Genomic DNA, 24,941 nt, shown 5'->3' on the forward strand with positions numbered 1-24,941 from the left:
TATACAATTACAACAAATACACTCTTGTACCTTGGTAATGTTTGCTATTATACATTGTTGCAAATGAAATTGTTGCGCTTCAAACATCTTTGTTACGACTTAAGGAAGTTTATTATTCAAGTGTTCTTAATTTTAGAAAATAGGAAAATATGTATCATAGACAGGTAGGTAAAAAAATAATTGCTGAAACTCATCAAACACACAACTCTCAGAGGACAATTACGGAATCATATCAAAGTTTGGAATCTGACTCAAGAAAGATTTGTGAGCAAGTGCCTGTGCCTAATGCCTCCTCTGAAATGAGTCTTTTGCTATCTATGTGCAAGCACAAGATATGCACCTCTAGAATGTACTTTCTGTTTGCCAACTCAAACTTGCGGGCTCATCACACAGCCTTTCATGTTTAAGCCTGACTCCACAGCAGCGCTAACTGCAATGGGGATCTGCTGCCTCCCGACAGTCCACTCTTCTCTGCTAGGAAAAAGTCTGCACAGCTATGGCGTTCAGTCACCTCTTCTGTCTCCTGGCACCAATTACTTCTAGTGAATTTTATCGCAGTTTTCATAAACTGCATGTTTGCTCTTCTTCTTCCATGATTTACATTATTTTTTGTGGATATGTGAATATACCGAAATGTTGTTTTCCCTTAAAAGTAGCTGTATAAATTTTGCATGTTATATTTCATTGTATAGCGACAGACTTTATATTTCTGCTTAGTATGCTGTAAAGTGAGAGAAGATTCCTTCAATATTGTTGGAAAGTAATCCAAGTTCCGGCAGATTTCCTGGGCTTTATACCGAAAGCTTTAGGTGCCCTCTTTTGGTATGCCGCAGGAATTGCATGCAGGCTTTTTTAAACCAAATAACCTTTTGGGGAAGCACAAATCTCCACTTACAGGAATCCTGTGTTGAATGTTATACAAACTTAATTTCCCCACCAAAAACAAACAAACAAACAAACAAAACAAAACCGCATTTTATTTCGTATGAGATCCTAGTATATGGTTTGCTTCAGTATTCATATTGTGTGTACAACCCATTCATGCCTTGACATTAAATTCTCAAAATGCTGGGCTTCAATTGTGATGCCTCAAGAAGTATTTATACTTAAAGGCATTATACCTGGAATGTATATGCACAGGGAAAGAAGAATTATAGTTCACAGAATAATTTCTGCTGAACTGAACATTTTAGTTATATCATACTCTCTCTGTGGCTTTCAGTGGCACGGAGACTCACATAACACCAGCTAAGTTCTTGTTCCAACATCTACAATGCAGTAAAAGGTCAAATTCATTTCTTTTATATGTTATATACAGTTAAAAATGTGGAGATTGTACAAGTTTAGCTGATATGTCTGTGTTGGGCCATCTTGCTATATGTAATATTCTATCCAGGTGACCGTCTAGACCAGTCATACTTTAATCTGTGCAAATTTCCTTTCCATTGGTTCTCTTTGGTTTTATTTTGGGTCCTTAATCTGTTAAAATAATTCTTAAAACCAAAAAAAAAATACATCTTCTCAACTCCTCTTCCTCCATAACACTTCCTATTATGATAATTTGAAATATATTCAGTTATTGCTGGCAGTTAACTCCAAATTTGTGCTGAGAATGAATCTCAGACGTAGTTAACAATGTAGTTAATTTCAGTTTTAAGTAGTGTTTAAATTTTCTATCAAGTTCAATAAGAAAATCAGTAGAAATTGTTGATTTAGATGGCATCAGTAGGGCAATTGTCTTACCTTTAAATTTTACCTTTCAGCTAAAGGAACACTGTTACTGAAGGAAAGAACAGGTGCACTGAAAGTACATGCTCAACAAATACAGCAAGAAACTACAAGGGAGTGCTTTATGAGTTTTGTACTGGGCCTTAGACATTCTTCACAGATAGTCTTATATCCTTCTACAGAGGGCAACCTCTGTTTCTCTGATCACATCAGCACTGATGCAGAGACAGATGATTCAACCTTAGCAGATGACCCTATGGAGTACCAATTTCTGTTCTTGTGAGAGATGTTTGAATCAAAAATCTTTTTCAAACAGATATGAAGATTTTAGTAGGAAGTGAGTATGGCTCACAACATCATTTTCCAGCCCTTCCTCATAAAAGAAACTGTCTTTGTATCTAGTTACTGCTGTTGGTATTATCTCTAAAAGCATGAGCTGCAATTTTACCTAGAACTAGCTGAACAGCAGTTGAATATGAATGACTACAGACTTACATCAGTACTAGCTTTATGTGCAGACTGAGGGCAATAGGGCAAATTGTCACATCAATTTTTAATCAGGATTCTCCAATTAAATCAATGGACTGTACTGTTTAAAAGTCAATAATACACTAAAGCTTGGTACTTGGCTCAAATCGACAGATTTAGAGGATAGCCAAATTCAGGATGACTGTAACATAAATAATGGAAGCTGCTTTCAAGTGCTCTCAATCATTTAGCTCTTTCTAAAATGCAAAGTTCCAAACTGCACATCTGATGATGCAGTTAGGCTCCATTTGTAAATACATTTCCTATAATGTGGGATGCAATGTATTATTCATAATATAATGAAGAGTCAGGTAGTATGGAGTAAAAAAAGGTAGAGTTTTGTAAGCAGGTAGGAGACAGAGGAGTCATTTGTAATATCATTTTTAGCTAAGCAAGAAGTATTATATTATATCATACTGTATTATAGCAAGGAATTTCAATACCCCTTCTGTCATGTAGATGTGACATGGCTTTTTCTATTTTAAACAAAAGTTATTTATAACATTTTGGAGCATACTATTTCCAAGTAGTTAGTATATTGCCAATTTTCAAAATCCTCCTTGGCTTTGCACACTAATTAAGCAGAGAATGAGAAGACTATTACATGGCAACATTATCATGTGTTAGATAAACCAGAAAATATTAAGTATGACCATTCCATATTATGGGCAAGAGCTGGAAAGAGAAGTAATGATACTATCAGGGATGTGACAGGGACTTAAAAGTTCCTCAAGCAAGGCAGAAACTAGGAAAGAATAAAGGGAGTAGTTTTGATAAGTCAAATTTGCTGATGCCTACCCAGAGATTTATTTATGAGTACACTAGCATTTTAAAAATACTTTTATTCAGAATGAAAACACCCTAGAAATGCTGAAGTTAAGAGACTAGCATGAATTTTTTAGATATGTTGGCTACTAGTTTAGATCTGTATTCTCAACAGACTTCAGCCATTAAAAATTATAATAACAGGAATATTTGCCTGCAGACCAAGACCAGCATGTTTCAGCTACTAACTGTGAAGACAAAAAAAACAGGAATAAAGGTGGTCCCGAGTTTTAGTCTAACATCAACTGAAAATTTTTTAAGCATACATGTTTTCATTGTGAGTTTATTTCATTTAGCCATTCAGAATTATAATCCCATTTCTCATTAGTATTTTTCAAATTACTTCTTCCTGTGAGGAAGAGCATGAAGTTGTTCAGAAGAATCTGTATTTATCTATAAATTGTTACCCTGAAATGAGAAATAATCTAGAATTGACAAAGCTAGGTGGACTAGATGTGCTTCCTTCTATATTTCAGAAAATGCAAAATTCTTGATAGTTTCCAATTCAGTGTCAGAGACCTGACTCATTGGATCCCACAGATAGAAGTATATCGCAAATTTTCCTGAGTGTCTGCCAAAATTACAAGGTTTGGGGGTCAAATCCGCTGATTTTGTGAAGCTAGCAAAACTTATATTCACTCTTTTGGAAGCAGTATTAGTTTCATCTACACTGGTTAATATTCTCAAAAGACTAAGTCATGATTAGTACTGAGTGTTTAGATACATCACCCATTCTTCTTGCCCTTTGCAATTAATTTGCCAGTGTTGGCTACTCCAAAAATTTAAATGTCTCGATGAGTCACTCACAAAATTGGGAATTACATTTACACTTGGAGGGTTACTTACCTTCTGGTTCAGAGTTTTAAGACTTCATATTCTCAATCTATTTTGGCAACTGTGAAGCCTAAAAAAATTTTGTTGGAGTGAATGAAAGCCAAGAATCTCATTTAAATCACAGTTTCCAGAATCAGACCTTTTAATAAAACAATAAAATGAAATTTTGATTTTGGTGAAGTCCAGGAGGAATTTGACACTAATGTCTCACTGGACAAGAGACCATCAGAATTAGCCCATCAGAATTGTGAGGAATTTACAAAACTGGAAAAACTGACTGAAGATAAAAGTTTGGGGTTAAAGGCAGGAGTTAGTTGCTGTTCTCTGCAGTTTCTATGACTCAGTTGCCTGCATTGAAGCACGGGGTTCTTGGGGTTCTGTAATGTATTTCAGTGAATTACTAACGAAGAGCAGAATTCTCATCTGGTGTAAATTCTAAAGAGAGCAATAGATTTACCTAGAGGTGAGCATGTCTTAGAGAGTGAATATGTATTTGTTATATAGCATTAGCTGGGAAGATATTTTACCTTGTATTGAGAAAGATTTCTAGTCAGGCAAGAGAATGACCTAAATGGTCAAAATGAATACCTAAATACCTGACTTCAGGGTTCATCCAAGCGGGACTACAGGTTTTATGCATCCTAAGAAAGGATACTGCTACCTGCAGCAGGGATTATAAAGGATCTGATGACAAGAAGGAAGGAGGGACACTTAAGAGGAAACAGGAGGACTCAATACTCTGAATTTGTTCTGTTTTATCTCGTAATGATGAGAGAGTGAGAGAAAACTGTACTTAGTATTTTATCAAGTCAAGAAAGAGAACAGTGCAATACAACCTAAGAAGGAAAATGATGGAAGTGAGAAGATCAGTCACACGTCTCAGTCAGGGCTGATGGTATTCTAATGCAACAGTCCTCCTTTGCAACTCTAACTATCCTGGATCAGAGCTTCAGAGATCCCCAGTACTTAGCAATACTATATCAATATTCCCAGTTTAGATTTTACCTACTCAACAGAAATCATGCATCCAAAGTTGTTCTGCTGTCATACTGCCCCTACCCTTTACCAGCCTTTCCTACACACTTACTTTATTTGATACATCCTACATCTTTCTTAGTCCCCAGTCTTTCCACATTTGACTTCTACTCTTTCCTGTCTATGGTTTCTGAGCCTCTAATTCATCCTGTAGACCTTCCCCATTCTTCCAACGTTACCTCTCTAATTCATCTGCAATGAGATGCAAGATCATCCTGTGGAATCAGAATGTTTTTTGCAGGGGTTTCATAAAGAATTGGGATGTATGTATCAGAAATCCATCTCTAGAAAACTATGTTGGAGCTAGGAATGAATGATTCCTAGAAAATATAGATGTGTGGTAGTTATAACACAGAAATAGTGGCTTTGTTACAAACCCTTATTTTCAGCAAAGATGTAATCACTTTAGTCCCTTCATATATCCCTATAGTAAATTAGTACAGTGATTTGAATAATCTTGTCCAGTTATTAGTATTGCTCCACCTTCAAACCTCAAAATGAATCCTGCTTCCCAGACCCCACATCAGTCATGACTCATTCCTATCATTATGATGCAATTTCAGATCAAAACCAGCAGAGTCATAGCCAATCTCCTAGTGGTTTGGCTTTTAAAAAGATGTGAGAAACGCACATTCTTGTTTTGAATTAAGGGTAGCAGAGTTTTGACCTCTCATACAGTAGATTGGAGGTTCCAGCCACTGGGAAGGTGTTACAGGTTTCCTTGATATGAGGAAAATTCTTGAAATCTCAAACATTTTAACAGGCTGAGTAAATTGTTTTCCACTCTGTTCTAATTACATCATAGGCTCAATGGAAATTGTAATAATTTCTGACTTTGAAAAATGTGATGTCTCATTGGCTTGAACAGTTAATCAATGATTGAATTCACTCAATAGATGTTTACTTAAGAAACCAGAAAACAGATGTTATGTCTCATTCATTTTGCTATATGGGCTCAGAAAGGTAATTACTACCATGACTCAGAAATCCTGATCTCTGACAACTGAATTAAGTTTCTGTGAGTATATACTGTGCATGATGAAAAGTCCAGGAGTTGTGAGTTACACATTCAGAAGTTGACCTAAGGGAGTATTTCAAGATTTTTGGATTCCTACAGGGGTCTGAGATTATTTGCAGTTCTAGCCAGTTAAGTGCTCCTTGTGAAATTAAAAAAAAAAAAAAAAAAACAAAAGAAAGCCCTTTTGCATGGAATCAAAGTGGAGATGTAAAAATTAAGACAAAAACACCCATGTGGGGTTAAGATAAACTACCAGATATTTCTGGATCTTGAACTGTCTTTATAATAACTTCCTGCTTGCATAATCAGTAATTTTACCTTCAAAATATGGGACTGCATTTACAGTGGGCATTCATGTGTGAACACAAAAGAGTATAAAAATATAAAAAATAATTATTTCTATATATAAACTCTTTTCCTCAGCACATCTTATGACAAAAGGTGCTAATGCAATATAAGTCAGGAAAGGTCTTCCAGAAAAAGGGAAAAGGAAATCTTGTTTAGAAGGCAATCTCCTTTGTTACGTATCTGAATTTAACAGAAAAGTGATTAATTTGATGTATTTTTTTAAAAAAAATAAATGTTTATTAATGTTGATGTGAAAGAAATCTTTTGTCTGACCAGTCTAGAAAATGGTCTTTGCTTTATATGCATTTTTAAAGATTATTTAAATGTTATTATTAGTAGGCATTTTTTTAATATGCCAGTTAAATTCAGGTCCTGCTTGACAATTCCAATGATGCACGAGACACAATAGCTGCTATGATTCTTTTCCTTTCCTGAGCACTTTTGAAAGAGGCTTCAAAAGAGGGGAAAACTGTATTTTCAGCACTCCAGTGAGTAGATCAATTAAGAAATTGTTTTTACACAGTGGGTTTTTTAAGCCTAAATGTGCTCTAAGCCACAATATTAGTTAAAATATTTTCATTTGTATTGGAAGAAAATCGGAATCTAGGTAATCCACAGTAATTTAGAATGACTTCCTGATTAAGCACCAAGTTTTCATTCAGTCAGCTACCACTTGTTTATAGAGACAGTCTTCTGATCCTTTTGGAATCTCAAGTAAAAGGACATTGTCCAGAGTCTTAAGTTATTCTGAGATGAGTAGACTCAAAGAATTACATCATGATACTTGGCAAATCCTGTGACCTTCTTAACTCTTTCATTGCTTTAGGATATTTTATTTTCTTCCAGGAAAGTACATGTAGCTCCCTCACTCAGTGAAATATCACTTCATTTATGAATACAGTACATACAGAATTATAGCACGAGATAAGTGATCTTTGTCAGCCCTCCAAAGAAGAATTTGCTTTTAGAGAGAGAGTTGATATAGACTTTACCACATGGTAAAACACCTCTACTTGAGGGTAGTAAGCCAGGAAAGACTGTTGTACATCAAATGGTCTGAAACTGCACTTTAGTTCCTCTGCTGACACTGCATTATTTTATTGTGTTCCCTTGATGAAGATATACAAGATTAAAAGCTTGCAATGTCTTGCTAAAAATATTCTGTCCAGAGTCTAGGCAAAAAGTTGTCCAAAACATTAACATTGGCTTATATCACCATTATGTTGAAATAGTACAGCTAGAGAATGTACAAAGGAGATTTTTCTTTTTGCCAAGAATTTGCTCTTACATGTCACCAAACCATAAAGAGCCCTGCAACAGAATGGAAGAAAAAACATATAATCTATCTAATGAATTTAGTCTTTTTCCTTACTAGTACATTGATCTTTACTATATAAGGTGACACACAAATTTATGTGATGATCCAATTATTTCACAGATTTTATCTTAATTTTCTTCCCTATCTCTGTACTTGAATCACAGATTTCTGTAAATATTCAGTATTTTCTATCCATACCATTTTACTTAGGTGTTAGTGATCAAAGTGGTACATAACAGGGTGGCTGTGCTCAAACACACCTGACTGAGGCTAGCAATGCTCCAGTCAGGTCCTGGAATGGTTTTGCCGATTCTTAAGAGAAATTTTGTAAGAGTTAATGGTACAGAGGTTGTAAGGAAAGTATCTGCAAAGTGAATGCTTTTTTTTAAAGGGAATGTAGAGAAACCATGCTGCAGGGAGGGTGATTTCTGCAGTGATCTATCTGTGCTGCTTCTCTTCATGAAAGCTCAGATTTGGAATGGTAAAGAGGTTCATGTGGTAATTTTTGTGGTTTGATTGGCATTTGCTGCAAATAAACGGACTGGAGAAGACTGAAAGAGAGAGAATAATGATTTCCCACATACTTCTTTCCAGCCCAGGGAACATTCAATAAATTGAAAAGCCAAGAACCAGGAACTGTTACCCTAGTGCCTTACGAAAACTTTTGCTAAGGGTTTGATATATTCAGTACCTAGCTCTGGGCCGTACAATGCTGAAAGCTTTTGCACAGCTGAGGTAACCTCATCCCCTTTGCCATAACAGTAAATGCAGTCTTCCTGCAACCCACACTGACAAAACCAATCTTTTCCAAGTGTCAGTAGAAGAGTGATACAGTCTCTTCATTATTATCTCATATTGCATGTTACCTGTCCCTCGGATCTCTCATTTAAATTACTCATATGAGGATTCCCTCACATGCCAGGATTAGCTAACTCATTCTAAGGGGAACAGCAGGTGCTCTAGAGTACCCTCTTGGCAGATCTGATGATGGGGGTCATCAGGGGAGGGCAGTGATTATCAGGTGGGAATGACCATTTCTTTTTCTAGCAGAAGACATGGTACAAGCTTCTCTGTCATTCTCATGAAGGTTAGGCTACACCAGAAGTTGTGCAACTGCTATCAATTCCACAACAAAAATTCTGGCTCTTTCACTCAAACAACATTGGAGTTTCTCATTTAGAGATGCCTAGCTCAGGCACCACCTGTGAACCAAACATGAGCACATGACATTTAGCTGCGCTGTCTGTAGCCACTAAACTGCAACCTGCCATGAGCAGAAACCAAAACACTGAACCACTCCACTGCTGTCTGACAAGCACCCGTGGAGTGATTGGCAGAGCGTGATCTTGGTCTTCTGCAGGCTTGCTACTTGCGCAGTCCTCTTCAGCATACCTCATTACTGATTTGTAGGTAAAGCAGAAGAGGTTAATAGTATAAACTTGAGGGGTTTGGACTACATTATGTAAAAACTGAGTGAGGGTCTTTAAGTTACCAGAATAACTGGGGTTTATGTGAAAGCATCTGCTTCATTAAGATTATTCAGTACTTTTCAATGCAGAAAGATATAACAAGAACTCAAAGAGACACAGACCTAGTAGACAAGGTCTAACAAGGCAGTACCAAAGACAGAAATTGTCCGGTCACTAATTGAGGGCTATTAAGCATCTACCAGGTATCACATTAGAAAGAGACAACCTGGATGTTGCAGCTGAGGAGGAGGAGGAAAAAAGATGACCGTGAGGATTTGGGATGTTTGAGAGGGTTTTCTGAGACTATGCAAAATTAATGCAAGAAAGTTTAAGGGAAGAGGTCTAGAGAAAAACAAAGTAGACCAAAATGGGTATAAAAGGGGACTGCCACATGAAAATTGTTGCTGCTCTGTTAGTCTGTCCTTTAAAAAGTATTAAATACTTTTTAAACTATCTCTCTGTTTAGTAGCACTCTGTGACCTGTGAGGGTGTGTGTGTGCTGTAAAGGCTAAGGGGCAGCTACTGGTGAAACAGACCTTAGAGTGGATTTGGTAACAGCTACTGGACTCAGAGCAGGGTGTAGGTGCCCCCACCCATGCTGCCAGCAGCCAGAGCCAGCAAGAACCTCAGTGCAAGAGCTCAAGGAATGTTTGGACAGTGGTCTCAGGCACATGGTGTGATTCTTGAGGTGTCCTGTGCAGGGCCAGAAGCTGGACTTCGATGATCCTTGTGGGTCCCTTCCAACTCAGGATATTTTATGAGTTTATGATTCTAACTTCTGAGATAGGAACAGTGTATCCCAAGTGCCGGCTCCTGCAGGAAGCAGCATGAGTGAAGTGGCTTAGCATCTGGCATGAGGATGTCTCACATGTGTAGAAACTTAATCAAAAATCCTAGGCTCACAGATGGATCCTCTGATGTATATCTATAGATATTCAGAATTTAACATTATTTACTTGGCTTTAAGATCAGAACACAGGACACAAGAAAACTAGAAATCCACAAGAAAAAAAAAATCTTGTAATTTGTAATTGCCACTGCAAGATGGAAGATGGAGACTTTTGAAAGGATTCATCATATAAGTGAAGTAATATTTTTGGGTATTTTAAAGGACCATTAAATGGTGCAATTCTAAACTTACTAGATTTTTAAATTATTAGATCTTAAGGCAGAACAAAAAATACTGTAAACATATGTGTACAGTCTGTAGGGAAAAAATATTGCTTTCAGAGAGATTAGAGTAATAAACAAAACAATTTCATTACATCTTTTCTGCAATAATTTAAATAAAAGTTCGGAGATAATATGTTTTAAAAATCATAAATATCATTTGAATATTATATCTCTATTTAATACTACTAAATATTGACTAATGAAATATTAAACTCAGGAAAATACAGCTGTTTATATCATCACAGTGTTGACTTGAATTATATCACAATATATGTATCTAGAAGGGCATTAATTAGGGAGCATGTAATAGTTTACAAGACCTGCTAATATACAGGACTTCTGGGAGCTTTTTCAGACTGCAGCAATTGATTTTGTCACAGAGCCAGAAAGTGGAGAAGAGTAGTAATATTTTTTCCCTCTTCCCAAAACATACCTGATAAATCTGGTGGTGGCCTTTCTTTTCTTACCCCCTGTTCAAATCAAACCTTAATTGCTCTGGCATCAAGGTCAGGAAACTTGGCTAGCTCTGAAAGATATCAGCTGTTTTTCTCATCCTTGCTGAACCTCTCTTAGACAAATTTTGCATTGTTTTTTGTGTCAGTTTTATCATGGAACATCGTGCTGCCATCTGGGAAGAAAAACACCATGGTACAGGAGCAGCTGGTGAATGAGAATGGCCAAATAAACATTGGCACTCACTCTGCCATTAGGTGAGATAAGAGGATTGAGGCCATGCCAAAAGAGACAGCCCAAACTGCTGCCATTATCCTTCACTGTCCCCTTTTCCCTTATCTCTGTTTCAAAATACAGCTATCATTCATTTTAGAGAAGGGAAACCAAACCTATCAGGTGTTGGACATACTCTCCTGAAGCCTGGAAAACAGAGATACCCACAGTGAAAAGCATCTGAAGCATCTTGTAAATTGGCTGACTGACTGGATACTTTTATTCCCCGGGAAAAATAACAAGAACATTTCATATTTCTGTAATGATTCCTGTCACAGGAGCTCAAAGCACTTTAGATGTAAATTAGTTCTGTAGGTACTTTGATAGTGGGTAAGGAGATAGTAGCTTTATTTTCATAGGCAGGGAAGTTGAGGCAAAAAGAAATAAATACCTGATTTGCTAGATATGGGTTAAGTACGGAGTTTGTGTTAATGCCAGGAATAAACTTTGACTCTAAACTGTTTTGCATTTTTACATAGCAGCAGACCAATTTTCCTTCCAGAGACTTGAGGCTAGAGCAGAAATTTAGGGAGACTATGGACATACCCACCTTAATGTCCAGAAATACAAAACATAATCACAGAATCATAGAATACCATATTGGAAGGGACCTCAAGAATCATCTGGTCCAACCTTTCTTGGCAAAAGCACTGTCTAGACAAGATGGACCAATGCCTTGTCTAGCCAAATATTAAAATGGTGGGGAAACCACCCCTTCTCTTGGGAGATTATTCTTTTTGTTCTCGGTGTGAAAAGGGTTTTTTTGGGTCCATCAGAATCTCCCCAGGAGTAACTTGTACCCATTACCCCTTGCCTTTTCTGTGTGACTCCTTATATGAAAGGGAGTCTCCATCTTCTATGTAGTCATCCTTCTAATACTGGAACACAGTGATGAGGTGTCCCCTAAGCCTTCTTTTCTCAAGGCTGAACAAACCCAGTTCTCTCAGCCATTCCCCATACAGCAGGCTTCCCAGTCCTTGGATCATCTTTGTGGCCCTTCTCTGAACCTTCTTCAGCCTGTCCACAGCTTTTTTGCATAGTGGGGACCCAAGCTGCATGCAACATTTCAGGTGTGGAAGAGAGTGGGCTAGTGACTTCTTTATCTCTGCTGGTGATGCCCTTACTGATGCAAGCCAGCATCCACTTGCCTTTCTATGCCTCAGCAGCACACTGTTCACTCATAGTGAGCTTGCTACCCACTAGGACCTCCAGGTCCCTTTCCACAGAGCTGCTCCCTAGCCAAGTAGATCCCAGCCTCTGCTAAATTCCTGTACCATGTTTTTCTAGGTACAAGAACTTACACTTGTCCTTGTTAAAATTCTTAAGGTTCTTGCTAGTCCACTCTTTCAGCCTATCCAGGTCTTCCTGCAGGGTGGCTCTGTCAGTCAATTCCCCACCCACCACAGATACCACCTGTCCAGAACCCTAACACATCTGTTTCTCTAGAAGGAGGCTGTGGGAGACTGTACCAAAAGCCTTGGAGAAATCCAGGTAGACCGTGTCCACTGCTCACCCCACATTAGCCAAGCAGGTTACTTTGTTGCAGAATGCAAAAAGGTTTGGCAAGCAGGATTTGCCCTTGGTGAACCCTAACCCATGTGGTGTTTCCTAACCACATGCTTCAACCAACTTGTGGTAGGACCCAGCAGGATTTGTTCCATAACTTTCCCCAGGACTGAAGTAAGACTGATAGGCATATGACTTCCTGGATCTTTCTTTAATCTCTGATGTAGGGTTGTATTCTTATTTACTTGCTGGAGGGCTGACTTAGCATTTCAGGATTCCCTTACTTTCAGACATGCATCCAGGTAGCGGACAGAGGCACTACATTCAGCTGTTCATGACATGAACCTTCTATAAGGTAGAAAGGCTGATCTAAGTCTGATTCTTGACTCTTAGACAATGAGTATCAATAAGTTTCTCATTTGAAATCAGAGTATGTTAGCTGAAATTTGCAGCTTGGATCAGTTCAAAATCTATTTACATTTGGTACAGACTGGACATATACAGACTGCAGTCATTAAGAGTGCCTAAAATTGCCTATCAGATAATAGTTCTGTTTTACTTTAAACGCCACTTCTTTTTTAATAATTAGTGTGATTGGTTGTGAGACAAAAGGCTGGACATTTGAAAGTGAGAAATTAAAGATGAATTATTCCTTATCATTATGTCTGTCTTGCTCTATCCAATAAAAATCCAGTTGTCCATGCAAGTTTGAGTGCCAATAGTCTTTACTCACTGATGGTTGTTTGGAGGAGAGTTTAGTAATCTCAATACACTTCCCAGTGATAACAGCTGTCTTCCTCACAAAATCCCATATGGTGCTAACTGGCATGCCTGTCAGTTCTAGTAAGGCTAACATCATGGTGTTAGCATTGCCTTTCCTTTGCAAAGAACATTGTCGCTAAGGTACACTAGTGAGGCCTTCTAGAGCAAGCAAAAAACAAATTACCCCAAAGCACTCACTCTGACATAACATCTTTCACTATTATGGAAGTACAAGCAAAGACTAATCCAAGCAAAAATCAAGTTTTGCTTTCTTATGTCTTCCATGCAACTGCAAAAGACCAAACAGCCACAATTCATGAGCTTTTAACAGCAGGGAAAGCCATCATCACCTCTGGTCACCTCTGATCTCAGCAGTAGCACAGGCCACAAAACTTCACATCATTTATATGGAGTGGAAGCAAAACCAGTCAGTTATTCAATCAGGGAAACAAAAGAAGCCTTGCTTCCTCACAGTCTGTACCACTCATGAGATCTGCCCTCTTCTCAGCTCCTTCCACTTCCCATGGTATTTGTTCACCCCCTGCCCTACTGAGCTCCTTCTGAGGGATTCTAATAGCCACATCTATTAATGTTGTTTCAAAGCTCCCTGTAAGTGTGCATTGTATAGCTGCTGATACTCTCTACAATGGACTGGATTCTGCCTGCCTTTCTCTCAGTGGATGCACTGGTTTAGGTCTCGTTCCTCTACTGCTCCATTCAGCTGTATGGCCTTGTGTCATTATGCCTTTACAAAGTTGCTGGAAGAAGAAAACCTTGCAGATGGGTGCAGTGTGTTATCACATCGGCCTCATTTGTTTAGAAAGCTAAACTGCTCACCAAACACCAACAGCTTGGGGGGAAGTCACTGTCATGGAGAGTGCAGACCCAGCCCCAAAAGATACGAACATCAGGCAGTGTTCTTAAAGTGAGCATCTGTCCTGTTGTACCATCGTTACCCCAAAGGACTTGTCCTACCTTTGCTATTATTCCAGGACAGCTTCTGTACACCATGGACAATTATGATATTGCCAGCTCTTAGCTTTCCCACCTGGAGATTAAAAATAAAAATTAAAAAAATTGAACAGTGAAAGATGCAAAAGACAATAAAAGGTGTTTTAAATTAATTGGTTTAATGTTTAAAAAATGCTTTAAATAACTATTTGACTGTTCCTGTGCTTTTGCAAATTAGCATAACAGGTGTTTTACAAGTCTCCTACCAAAATCTTCAAATCCAAACTGAAAAACACTTAAAACCTTTACAGACAAACAAACAAACAAACATAAAAATCAAAAACATGCTGGTGATTGAGGCAGTGGCATGTTCCAAAAGTAATCTCAGAATTACAGTAGGTTGATTTTTGGTGGGAACTACTCAGATAGTTGCTAGTTACTATAACATCTTAAAAACTTGTTCATTCCCCACAGTAGAAAACACTTTAGTAGCATTTTGTTTTGCTATGTGGTATGCTCTAGCACCATTAAAAGACATAATTTCAGATCCTAAAAGTAATTTATCAGTTTAGTATTATGCATAGATTAATTAGCCATAATAATGTTAAAAATAAATTTAGTAACTCTGTAATAAACCTTGACCTAATATAGTCTAATTCAGCCTTTTTGGTATAATGTTAACTTCAGCCTCTTTTGGTAAATATTTCTGTTTGTTTTAGTCATACAGACAATGCAATAGTAACCAGCAGTGACCAAGAAATAAGATTCTTATTTTGAACCCTTAAAAGCTGGTTTATTTGGGGGTTAGTTTCCTTTTTCCCCAGGTTTTGTACAATAGAGTTGGAAATTCTGAAATTTTGCTTTGCAAAAAAACTATGTAGCTTTCATGACTCAGCAAACCTTTGAAACTTACATTCCACACTATGCTATGTTCTCAAGCTTTCCTTCAATTTTAGTATCTGAGTTAACTTAGCAATTTATTGCAGTGCATGTAGCAGTGGCCACTGCAGCAGAGCATTCAGAGGACTGGTGGACAGGCCTCCAGAACACAGAGGTCTGACTCTCACTGGTTACGGCGAGTGCCCATGTACCTAGTGGTTCTTAGTTTACATGTTCTAAGTTACATGTTCAGGAGTTCTCCACCCAGTTTTATGTATAAGTTCATGTTTATGCATTTCCCTTAATTGCCTATGTATTAGTTCTGGAAAGTTCCCCCTTCTTCGATGCCCCATTGGTTGGTTCATGTAACTCCTTCCTTTAACTTATCTCTATTGGATATTCCCCTGTTGTCCCCTCCTTCTCAGTCGATCCCCATTGGTTGTTTCCCCTAGTTCCACCCCCGTATAAAACACTGCGCTCTCTCTCATTTCTTAGTCTTTGTTCCTGGACCCTCTGCAGGCAACAAACCAGTGGGAACCTGCACAAAGACTCTTCTCTCGTCCTTTGCCTATGCTGATGCTTTTACACCACCTTTGTTCGGAGCTCGCTCCTTGCGAAGGAGCCAGCTTTCCCTGCAAGCTGCAGCTGACAGCTTTCCCTCCTTGCTGCAGCCAACCCCTGCCTGCAGCAGCTGAAGCCAAGGACGTCTGCAGCTGGACGCGGTGCTGCCTTGGGCAGCCCCAACAGTGTCAGTAATTCAGTGAAAACAGCACCAAAAATGGTTACTCAGCAAAACTCATGTAAAGTTCATGAAAACATGAGCACTTCAGAACACAACTGAATACATTTCTGTTGTGATGAAGGCATCTTCACTGTATGGTGTGACAGCATCAGATCACAGGACAGAGGGGAGATTATAAGGATGCTAAAGTCTTGGATAAATATGGCTCTGGACTTTCAGATTATATAATACAAAAAAACCTGATTAAGATGCTAGCACATGGAATTTATCATGTTCCCCAGCTGCCAACACCAGTCTTCTACTGAGAATCATAGATCTGCTGGCTATTTGTGCTTGGCCTATGAGAACTCAGACTACAGTGAGATACACCGCAAATATGTAAAATGCAGGTGCAATGGTTGTGAAGTATCATGTGGGGGCCAAAACAAGTAATTTATGCTTCCCATGCAAGACGTGGCATTGAAAGGCCATCAACAAGTATAAAAGAGCACTTAGATGCCATGAGATGCTGTGGATGATATTTCTCTTCGACACAAATGTTCTGGATGATTCTAGGCAAATCACCATGTCTCTATGTTTACTCTCGAGATCTATAACTCAATGGTGGTCTCAGTAATAACCCTGATAAAATGCTGTGGATCAAAATGTTTAGAGATAATTTTTTTTGCCAGTGAAAGCTGTATGCAAGACCTATGTTTTCCTCTTGGTTTTCATACAAACAAATCTTACGATCTTATGATACAATTGTTCTTACAGAGGTTCTCTGGTGACGCTGCAATCTGCTTTTCCCACCAATTGTTTACCACTCCAGCAATTAATCCTATGGAGAGGTTTTGTTAAGAAAGCACTAAACTTAGTTTTAGGTATTTTTAATCTAGAGATGCAAAGAGAAACAAAGAGCCATCACTGTGTAACATTTTCTCCCAGGCCACAGATTGTCAACCAGTCATCTGGAAAAAATAAAAATTTAAAAAATTCTTACTCTAGGTTCTGTCATGGCAGAAGATTCAGAAGCTCCACTATCTTCATACAGCAACTCAAGGCTGGCTTGCTAATCGTGAGATCAGATAAGTCATTCTGGTGATTCTTTAAAGTGAAGACGTGCAAATGCAGCCAATGTGGAGCCACAGGAATCTGCTTTGCACTGTCCCCTTCTATTTCCTGGAGATATCCTTCACAGAGAGGAAAGGAATGGATGCATCAGAGGAAAGAAATAATAATGACGGGGGAAAAACCTAATTTCTGTAAGTAAAATGACTTATTTGTAAACAGCAATAGTAGTCTGCCCTTCCACAGGGGTTGAACTGAGGTCTTTGCCTTATCTGGCTATTCCATCATGAAGATGCCACAATTGTGCATTTTCTTGGGCTCCTGCACACTTTATGCTATATATTTCACCTGTATACTTCCACTAGTACTGGAACCATCTTGTATAATAGTGTACAACTTAGAGGTACCAGTAGCAGTGTAACTGCAGCAGCGCAGAAATCATTGCAGACTGCAAAGGTATCCAAACAAACTCGAGAGATAAATACACAGAAGTTTTCCTTCAGAAGATGTGCATATTATTCAATCTTCTCAATGTCAAGATAGGTATCTTGAGCTTATATATGTTCTCAAATATAGTGTTAAAATTGCCATATCCTGCCTGGAATTGATGTGCTATATTCTTTTTGTCCACGAGATGTCGATGTACCCTAAGAATTCCCGGGTATGTAGCTTTGTTTCTTTATAACATAAAGCCGCCCTATGCCACGGCCATGATTCTTAGTGGGTCTACCAAACCTTACTGCAAAATCAGCAATAACAACAAGAATAACAACAACAACAACAACGATCATTCTTTCCAACAGAAGAAGTACTTGGTGAAGGTGCAAAGCTTTATGAATTTCTTACACCACACAAACTCCTGCTTGTTCAGGATAAACTCCTAAAGGGGGTGGGGAAAGTACATCAGGATGTGGTAGTGAGGAGAGCATACATGCCAGAAAGAGAAGCAAAGTTTGTTAACTTAGGCATTGTGCCTGTTAGCTTGAACTCCCAAATGGGAGCTACTCAACATCTGATTTGCTCAGAGTGTGGGTGGAATGAGTCTATATGTATCAACAGCTGTCCATGTTTACTGATACATTAGAGTACTAGAAAGGATTAGAATTAGGCTTATGGAAATTCACATTATTGCCTGTCTTTACTAAAGCTTTAAATTTGCTGTAATTTACATGAGCATATGATTGCAATAACACGAATGCATTGAAGTAAAATTAACTAGTTAAGGAAGAGAGGCTGCTCCCCCTGATTGTAAAGAAATACTGAGCTCTTCAGATGATATGCATTTGACAAATGCTAGTGTTTACTGTGCTTTACTGCCTTGTGCTTTTTTAATATATGCTGCAAACATAGCTGAAGACCAAAATATATCTGTCCGATACCTTAAGCCACAGATACAAGCTAGATGGACTGGTGTGGTCCTTACTTGCCCTGTTTTAGAGTTAGTTGGAGTGGCACAAAAGGCCTACTTTAGAATGAATTTTGATGCATGTCAGCAAGACTTAAGAGTACGGATTGGTGTATCTGGAAAGAGAGACACCAGGGTGGGTAATTCCCTGGCATTTTTCCAGGGAAGAAGCAGCCAGCATTTATGAATGGGTTTCAGTAATGCAATAACTGCTGCCAGTTAGAAGCCAGGTTTTGCCAAATGCCTGTTCATTTTTTCCATAGACCTTTAATATTTTCTTTCGAAAGAGTAGGATGGAAAATTAATTGACTTTCATTTTTTTTTTTACAACAGAGAAGCTAAACTTGTTCTTTCTTGCATATTTTAGAAAAGTATATAGTTGTTTATGGTTAATTTTAAGTAGTGCAAATTACAATTCATGCACTGTTATTTTCTCACATTTTAAGGAGAAGACTGATCCTCTTCCCTTCTACCTCCATGAATATTTTCTGGAGTCAGAAAAATTAAAACAACAAAAAATAAGTTCATGTCAGTTTTATGTAATCTCTTTGGGTTTTAGGTGCCTAATATATGATGTCTAGATTCTACTTTCACTGGGATAAATCTGAGGAAAAATTAATTAATATTTCATTTTCTGCTAACCAGCAAAAAAGATAGGGGGGCCTTTTTTCTTAGTCTGAAGTAAATTTAACCAACTGAATGGAGATGCCAACAAAAGCTTAAAAATGTTCTCCATTTTACTGTATAACTACATTGTCAATTAAGGAGGAAGAGTTAATATCCTTTCCTACAAACGTAAGCTGGATGTGATATGTAGTAAAATGCATCTCCTTTTCCTTATTTCAAAAACATGGCATCTTCTAGGAATAGTTCAGCAAAGAGTTCACAGGACCTGGTGTTCTAAATGCCAGGCTCCCACCTTTGGGCCTGAGAGCCCTTCAGGTGTTTGAGTCAAACATTTAACTGTTCTCTACAAGCTGGTAGCTGCAATCTTTAGGGTGTTATAAAGGGTGAAAGCCCCGCTTTTACCTTACGATCCTGCAATGTTTAGTTATTGGCTTTATTTTTTTTCTGGCCTTTTTACAATTACCTGTAATAGATATAGGGCTGCCTATGAGCTCATATCCAACTGCACCTTCCTGGCTCTTCATGGTTGTGCCAGAGGTTGTGCCAAAGCCAAAAGGGCCTAAAAGTCCAGGTGAAGTTCTTTTCTTTTGAGCTGAACTGGTAGAAGATCCACAGAACACAATGGAAAACTAGCTGAATGAGAATTAGAAACTATGAAATAGGAATCAAACTGATTTTCTTTTGACTGTTTCATAACATTTAAGTCAGCAATACATTGATCTCTCCTAACTAAGAACATGCTCAGATCCAGCTCTGGCAATGTCTTTGTACTCTATCTCACTCTCATCTCTTCCTCCTTCCCACTCTTGGTGCCCAGGAATATTTCTGACATGTCACCACAGTAATAAATTATTCATTTTCTTTTTCCTTCTTTTGTTGTTGTTGCTATTGTTGCTTTTGTTACTTTGATAAGTGATGAAATAACAATCCTTTAAAAACCTTTTCTTCAGCATGAGGCAAGAGCAAATGGGACAGTTAATCTCTCAGAGCTGGAGCTCCAGGCTTTAAGTAAATACAAGCATTTCTGCATCTGTAACACTCCCTTCACATTTTGATGATCTTCCTCAAGACCACAGCTTTTGGAGGATTAATTTCTTCTTTAAGTGAAAACTGGGTGTCTAAATAGCAGTTTAAATTTTTTCTTTTTTCCTTATGTCATAAAAGTATTTTTTTTCCTTGTTTCTCGTGTATGTGCCTTCCTTGCACCTTTGCAAATAAAAAAAAAAAAAGGAGGTACGGTAGTTTATGAGCTTCAAGTGGAAAAACTCTATGTTCAATGGGGAAGACATCTGAGATGTCCCATAACAACCCAATGAAATCCCCATTTCAAACAAAGTATAAGACACACAAAATGAGAAGCGGAGTAAAACCTACATTTGTGTCTCCACTAGCCTACATATGGCCTCCTCTCATTAGGAGAGTAATCTTTAAGGAAGTTTTAAAGATGTTTTCATAGGACAGTGAAACACAAGGATAGCTCAAACTCTTTTCAGACTGCTCCATAGGGTAGAGACATGCATGATTTCACTTCCTTCCTGCAATTAATCATTAAGACATTTTTTATTGAACAAAAAGACCTTCTATATGCAACTTTTGAATTTGTGGCCATTATAATGGTTATTCATTTCCACCCGACTGGTAAGACAGATCAATAGACAACATTTTGATCCGAGGCTTGTGAGATGCAGACTTTGTGTCTGTACTGTGTGAGACCTCAAACAAATCACTTTGACATAGATACCTTCACAAATACCTAGGCATACCTACTGACTGTAGTTTACTTCAGGTGACTGACAACCTCAGTGGATCTTGCAATGACAGTTTTCATGACCAGATTAGGGCATGAGAATGTCTGAACAAATGTAGAGTTCTCTAGCCCAATAATTGTCTGGGTTTTCTATGGCAAATGAAGAGACACGGGCACTGAAGAGTGTGATTCATCTGTTCTTCAAGCAGATGATTCATGTCCTAAAATTGTCTATGACTCTCCTTTGTCTAGTAAGGAACTCCAGTCTTCAGTGTAGTCACCTCTAGCTGGATAAGAGGCTGTGGGCAGCAGGTCTGAAAGTGTGGCTCCTGGAATACCTGGATAGTCACTTTAAAAGTACATGGTGTGTCACCTAACTGCTTTAATTCTGTGGCTTGTTACAGCCAACAAAGCTGTCAGCAGCTGCCTGAAGCTTCACAGCTTTACAAGTTAGCTCTGAAGATATGGGAAAAGGGTGAGTGTCATGTTCATAGCAATGCTTGAGACCATTCCTATAGAACATGCAGAAGATAGCACTTCTGTGTTTCATTAAAGCATTAAGGAGAAATACCCGAAAGATTGTGAGGAGCTTAGCTACTATAATGTGACAGGTCATATAAGGGCCAGCTGAGATAGATAAAGCCTGCTGTTTGGAATTAATATGGTTTTGTACATCATGATCTTCTCGTAGGATTGCTTGCCAAATGTACTACAAAATCATTTCAAGTACTGGGGCATTAAGAAAGTCACTCTGGAAGCAGCTAAATTGTTGCTGATCAGATATATACATCCTGAGAAATAAAATATTTTTTATATTTTTGGGGTTCCTCTTGTTTGTTTTGTTGGGGTTTTTTTCCAACCACCTCCCCAACAGTCTTTTTTCACTAAAAATTTTTCAGATTAACAGAAAACTGTTCAGCATGTAAATAGTGATCCAGAACCATTATTAAACATCTGTTAAATCGGGCAAGAGCCAGGAAAAACTTCAGCTGGATTACAATTGTTCTTGAGAGAGTTTGCAGGGAGTGAGAAAGCACACAGAGCACAGGAGCCAGCCAGAGTCTGTTCACATTTGGTTTCTTTCTCCTCCCCCACCCCTGGAACATTACTGATAGAAGGAAGCAAATGGCTGAGGCTCTCATATCCCAAAGGATGTAATGCCCTACGGGTTGGGTAAGACAATTGACTTGTGTTCCACCCCTCCCATATTTTGCTGCTTTGTGTAGTGCACAGATATGAAGAGTGTTATGGAGAACATAGTAGCTGATGCTTCTGCATCTTTTGACAAAGTGCTCCATTAACATATTTCCCTCTCCAAAGTGGCAGCACTACATTAGCTGTCCACTGACCTAGAAACTGCTCTTATCTCTGTAGATGGAAGCTATTAACATTTAGAATTTTGAGAAGCAAGTTCTGGCAAATCCTTCCTCTGAAATTAAAGATGTTTCTGCCTCCAGCTGTCCATCCCATTTCTCTGCCAGGAGTTACCACAGAGTCAGTAGAGGGGAACATGTGTAGCACTTCCACTGAAAATGCCTGGTGTCCTAGGATAAACCACTTTGGAAGACAGATGTCAGCTGGCACCATCTAGATGGAGTAGTTAAGATTTAGATATGTTATTTCTGCTAACTTCGAGCCAGGAACTGTAACCTGCGGTGGTCGATTGACCTGTGGTACAAGAGACAGAGAGAGTTCTTGGTAAGACAGTCTCTGGTGCCAAAGACTTATTGGTTATGGTGAGGGACAGAAGCCTCTCTCAGGATGCCTTGTTCAGTTATGGTAATGTACCCCAGTTCTGATTCCCCGGTTGGCTCCTGGTGTTAGCCACACCCCTGTACTTAAGCTCGAGCTGTCATGTGGTCGGGGTCATTTGCCTCTAGAACCCTTTGCAAGTTACAGCAATAAACTGCTTTCTGTGGAACTCTAAGCAAGGACCCTTCTCAAATCCTTGCTGTTGGCTTAATATTACTGAAGCCATCCCTGTGTCTGTGTGCTCATGCATGTGAGCCACGGAGCCAGCAGGGAACCCAGTAATAGTAACCTTTGGCCAGGGGTAGACAGATACCAGTCATGTCTTAAGTAACTATTACAGCTCCAACCAACTTGAAATTTCAGTAATGGAAGCTGCCGTGAAATCTCCATACACTAATGCATAGAGCCTTAAATGGTATTTGCTTTCATAATGGCACAGTGTCTATGCAAGTGTGAAATCTGAATGAAGCTATTGCAAAATAAACTGGAAGCACATAGCTGTTCATTCAGAGGAGCTGGGGCAGAATGCTATCAGTCTGGCTGAATCTGTTCACATGGAGTTGCCATCTGTTATCACAATACCATGTTGCCCAATTAAAACAATATGACTGGATTACAGCATTTTGAGTAGTATTATTTGCTAGATTGTCTCTGATTCTAAAAAATCTACCATTCCATCTGACTCCCTCTGCACCTGCTAATTCAGACAGTGTAAAGAAATTGCAAGCTTCTCATTTATTAACTGCATGGCTGTAAGCTACTTCTGAGCCTGAAAATATTTCTGCATTTTAAACTTTTTCTGACTTCTATCAGTAGTCATTTCTCCATTTTTTGAGGAAGTGTGTATATTTGGTATGGGAAAAGTTACTGCAGAGCTTCTGTATACATGTGGCCGGTGGCTACTAAGGGTGTAAGTTAATCAGGGTAGATGAAAATAGGTTTTTTAAAAATAATTACTTTTAAATAAAAGTTTTAGATGTAATGTTTTTCATTTCTTTCCTTGTTTGGACTTCTATACTGGTAATTATTAATATCTTTTATTTATACCTTTAAGTGATTATGGAAGAATTTCTGACTTTACAGATTTCTACATATATAATCTTTTCTGTAGCATGCAGATGAGCATGCAGATGAACGTGCATTTTGGGGCTAGTTGAGCTTCCATTTTTATGTTATATTCTGTAAAAGACAAGTAATATCAAATGCAAAATGGATACCATTAACTAAAATCACTGTTTCTAGGAATAAAAACAGCTATTGACAGGAGACTTAACATGATGAGTAAGAGAGTCAGGGAAGCCTATTAAGCAAATACTCTATTATTTTAGATCTCTGAAGCACATTCATTTTACTTAAATAAAATGTTCAGTTTGGTAACTTCAAAACTTAAATCAGTGCTGGACAAAAAACTTTTCAAAATGTGCTTTATATCTTCACATTTTTCCGTACAAAAATTTTAATTTAAGGAAGCTAGAACACTTTATCAAGTTGGATTTCTAAGTTGCTGTCTGTTCCTGAATGGCACCATGAACCATAGAAGCCAACTTGAATTTTCACCCAGTTTAAGCACATTTGCTCATTGTAGTGTAGTCTGTGGCTACTGATGGGTCCCTATAGTACTGAAATAGTCACTCTTGGGCCAAGCACAGGGATGGATTGCATACCCATAAAACACCCTCTTCTGTGATTCTGAAGATATATACCATATCATACATAATGTGTCGATACCGGTGTTGTAATTAATGGAGTTAGCCATGGCATTCACTTTTCACAGAATCCCAGTATCACAGAATATCACACGTGCCTGAGGATATTCTCCAAAGGCTTCTTGAGCTCTGTCAGGCTTGGGGCTGTGACCACTTCCCCGGGGAGCTTGTTCCAGTGCCCAACCACCCTCTGGGTGGAAAAGCTTTTTCTAATATCCAAACAAAACGTTCCTTGACACAACTTCATGCCATTCCCTTGGATACTGTCACTGGTTACCACAGTGAAGAGATCAGTGCCTGCCCTTCCTGTTCCCCTCATGAAGAAGTTGTAGACAGCAATGAAGTCTCCTCTCAGTCTCCTCTTTTCCAGGCCAAACAGACCTCAGCTGCTCCTCATACAGGTGCCCCTCAAGGCCCGTCACCATCTTTGTTGCTCTCCTTTGGACAGTCCCTAATAGTTTACTATCTTTCTTATACTGTGGCTTTCAAAACTGCCCCCAGTATCCAAGTTGAGGCTGCCCAAGTGCAGAGCAGAGTGGGACAATCCCCTCCCTTGCCCGGCTGGTGAAGCTGTGCCCAATGCCTCCCAGGACACGGTTGTCCCCCCTGGCTGCCAGAGCACTGCTGATTCATTTTCAACTTTCTGTCAGCCGGGATCCCCAGGTCCCTTTCCATGTCAGTGTTTCCCAGCCTCTCATCCCCCAGTCTGTCCGTACATCCAGGGTTGCCCATCCCAGGTGCAGAATCCAACACTTTCCCTTGGTGAATTTCATACCACTGGTGATTGCCGAGCCTCAATTTGTTGAGGTCTC

At 38.7% G+C, this 24,941-nt stretch overlaps 1 long non-coding RNA gene across 1 annotated transcript in view; it reads right to left on the reverse strand.

Annotated features, from left to right (window-relative positions):
• Window positions 1-17,021, reverse strand: part of LOC116446061 — a 47,277-nt gene extending 30,256 nt beyond the window's left edge. The window contains exons 1-2 of the long non-coding RNA XR_004241021.1: window positions 16,825-17,021; window positions 14,246-14,318 (exon numbers count right to left, since the gene is read on the reverse strand). This is a non-coding gene — a long non-coding RNA (uncharacterized LOC116446061). The remainder of the gene's footprint in view (window positions 1-14,245; window positions 14,319-16,824) is intronic.
• Window positions 17,022-24,941: the final 7,920 nt, after the last annotated feature.

This window comes from Corvus moneduloides, chromosome 6 (assembly GCF_009650955.1).
Source record: "Corvus moneduloides isolate bCorMon1 chromosome 6, bCorMon1.pri, whole genome shotgun sequence".
Taxonomy (NCBI): domain Eukaryota; kingdom Metazoa; phylum Chordata; class Aves; order Passeriformes; family Corvidae; genus Corvus; species Corvus moneduloides.